Source organism: Cervus canadensis, chromosome 2, assembly GCF_019320065.1.
Source record: "Cervus canadensis isolate Bull #8, Minnesota chromosome 2, ASM1932006v1, whole genome shotgun sequence".
Lineage (NCBI taxonomy): Eukaryota > Metazoa > Chordata > Mammalia > Artiodactyla > Cervidae > Cervus > Cervus canadensis.
This window is the reverse complement of record NC_057387.1, coordinates 20,702,218-20,705,281: the sequence shown is the minus strand read 5'-3', so window position 1 is coordinate 20,705,281 and position 3,064 is coordinate 20,702,218. Positions and strand designations below refer to the sequence as shown.

General features: G+C 48.2%; 1 long non-coding RNA gene across 1 annotated transcript; it reads left to right on the top strand.

Annotated features, from left to right (window-relative positions):
• The first annotated feature begins 636 nt into the window (after positions 1-636).
• LOC122427341 lies at positions 637-2,297 on the top strand. The gene is made up of 2 exons (XR_006265397.1): positions 637-685; positions 1,661-2,297. It is a non-coding gene; the product is annotated as an uncharacterized LOC122427341 (long non-coding RNA).
• Positions 2,298-3,064: the final 767 nt, after the last annotated feature.

The following is a 3,064-nucleotide window of genomic DNA, read 5'->3' as shown; positions in this document are numbered from 1 at the left end:
GCCCATAGACCATGGGATTGCAAAGAGTCGGATATGACTGAGATTGCATACACAGTGTGCTATTGGACCTTTTGCAGACATTTTGCTTCTATGGTTCTGTTGACTCTCATGACATCATTGAGAGTAGTTTTACTCAACCATTTTAAAGTTTAGGAAACAAAATGAGAAAGGTTAGGTGATTTTCATAAGATCACATAGCTGAGTGTCAGGACCAGGTGTTCTGTCCCAGATGGGTCTCACCCCAATCCAGGCTTTTAACAAGAACAGCACAGACATGGACATCCACACACACACAGGATGGGCCTAGGGGGCTGGGACATAAGCAGAGACCCTTGGGGGCTCCATTAGTCTTAGTTCAAAGCAGACCATTTCAGAGAACTAGGACAAGAGAGCTTGGGAGGCCAAATTCCAAGAGGAAGGTGTAAGGGACAGTAAGCTGTAAGGAGAATTAGGGGGCACTGGTGCTGGGGATGCTCTGAGCCCCGTGGAGGGAGGCAAGGAGGAGCTGCCAGTCATCACCTGTCACAGGAACCATGTGGGTGGCAGGAGGCGGTCCTCTCATGCCCAGGCCCTGGCTCACACCTGAGGGCAGAGCCCAAGGCCAGGATAAAAGGGCCTTGGGGCCAGAGCACCTCCATCCACTCCTCTCCTGAGGTGCTGACGACTCTGTGCTGTGTGTGCACCGGTGAGTGTCCACTGGGAGTGGGAGCAGGGCCTTTCACAGAGGACGCTCAGACCAGAGGGAGGGCAGGGAGCAGGGCCTTGGGGGATGTGGCCCACAGTATTAGAGAGAGAGAGACAAGCCCTGGAAGGACAGAAGGAACCAGGAGCAGGCAGGAAGACAGGGAGAATGATAGGAGTTTAGTGATGGCTAAGGACACCGGGAGGGACCCAAAGATCTGCAGCTTTGTGGAGGGGGGACTCCCAGGATGAAAGAAGGAAACCACTGGCGGCTGCTCTGATATTCTGGAACAGGTCTCAGAAATGGAGTTTACCTTCTAGAGATACTGTATCCTCTGCCTGGTATGATTTGAGCAATTCTCAGAGTGAGGAGAGGATTAGAGGCACTCTGGGAGATTATTATACACGTGGGTGAGGATAGAGCCTGGGAATGCATTGTACACTTCTAGAGGTGGAAAAGCACAAGAAGTTTAATAATTTCTAGGCTAAGGATGGTGTAAGAGGTGTTTCTGAGGCCATTATAGGTCAGGATCTGAGTCAAGGGAACTCCCATCGTTCTCTCTAACAAGGTGAGCCAGCCAGGAAAATCCTCAGAGCCCTTTCTAATCTGAAGTTGTAAATGTCCAAAACGTGAAATTATTTAGGGTGTTAACAGGACTTTTTTCCATTAATTAAATATTTCAGTTCTAAGTTCATCTCTATAGAGCAATTTCAGTATTTGAATAAGTGAAAAGAATTGTTTTTTAAATATCATTTAATGTCAGTTTTCAAATTGGTAAAATAGGTTATAGCCCCTTCCTACTTTAAAAAGGATAAGATGAGGTTCAAAGGAGATGCTATGAGAGTAGTTGATAAGACATTAAAATAATAACTGAGGCAAGTTATTTAAACATACATGTTAGAAATGATGTTGAAAAGTCAGGAAGGGGCAGGGAGGTCTCTGTGTGCTGATCTGACCTGCTGTCTGTCTCTCCCTAAGCTCCTGAACCCACCCACCAAGATGTCCTGCCAGCAGAACCAACAGCAGTGCCAGCCCCCTCCCAAGTGTGCCCCCAAATGCCACACTCCTAAATGCCCCCCGAAGTGCCCCCCAGTCTCCTGCTGTGGCCCCAGCTCCGGGGGCTGCTGTGGCCCCAGCTCCGGGGGCTGCTGCAGCTCTGGGTGTGGGGGCTGCTGCCTGAGCCACCACAGGCGCCGCAGGTCCCACCACCACAGACCCCAGAGGTCTGACTGCTGCCCCCAGCCCTCGGGGGGCTCCGGGTGCTGTGGAGAGGGGAGTGGTCAGTCCTCTGGAGGCGGCTGCTGCTGAAGTGGACCCTGAATCTACAAGATCCAACCTGGGGACAGCACACTGCTGAAGACGTCATCTTTATCCTCCTTCATTGGTTGCAGAGCCTGAGAGGTCCTGCAGAAGACTCTGAACTTGCAAAGACAATGAACCCTCCCTGGGGTTCAGAAACTCAAATTTTCTTCTGAATCCCCTTCCACGGCCTTGGATTCTGTCTCTATATCTACCCTCACTTCCCTAGGAAAAATTCCCTAAGTTACTCCTCGTGGTATTCTCTTAAAGGGTGCTCTCTGACTGATGTAAAACAATAAAATGAATCTGCTCAGCATTTTGATCTTGAGTTGCCTTTGTTCTCCTCTACCCTGTCCTCTCTGGCTGGTGGTGTTGAATCCCATGCGCCAGAGAGACACTCTGATGCAAGAGACAAATGCTCCTAACTCTTGTTTTTTCTTATGTCATCAGGGCCCTGAAGCATCACTGATGGACCAAGTTTCAAGTGCTTTTTTTGTAAACATGATTTCTTGGGTTATTGGCCACCTTTGGGGCCCTAACCCAGCCATACTATGTTCTTCCATGTTCCTCTTCTCCCATGCACTCATTCTGCTACTCTTGACCCACCCCACCAAAGCATCCTTCCTCCTACACATGCACATACTTGCGTGAAAGAAAAAGAGAAGCAAAAATAAATGAATGAATAAAAGAAAAAAGACAAATTGAACACATTTTGAAAGCCCATGGTTTTTATCCACCCCTTCTTCAATCAGTTTGGTTCCAGGAATTGTGCATGCTACATGCTCAGTCACTTCAATCATGTCCAATTCTTTGTGACCCCGTGGACTGCAGTCTGCCAGGTTCCTCTGTCCATGGAATTCTTCCCAATCCAAGGATCAAACCCAGGTCTATTGCATTGCAGGTAGATTCTTTACCATCTGAGCCTACTTTTATACTAACCTTTCAGCAAATCCTGCTTCTTTCTCCCTCTTTTAGCTTCATTAAACTCTCTACACCTTTTTTCCCAAACATGCTCTCTATGTGGCATCTATGAACTTGCCACTCTACTTCTGGAAAACAGTGGCTTTCTACAGAATAATGCAC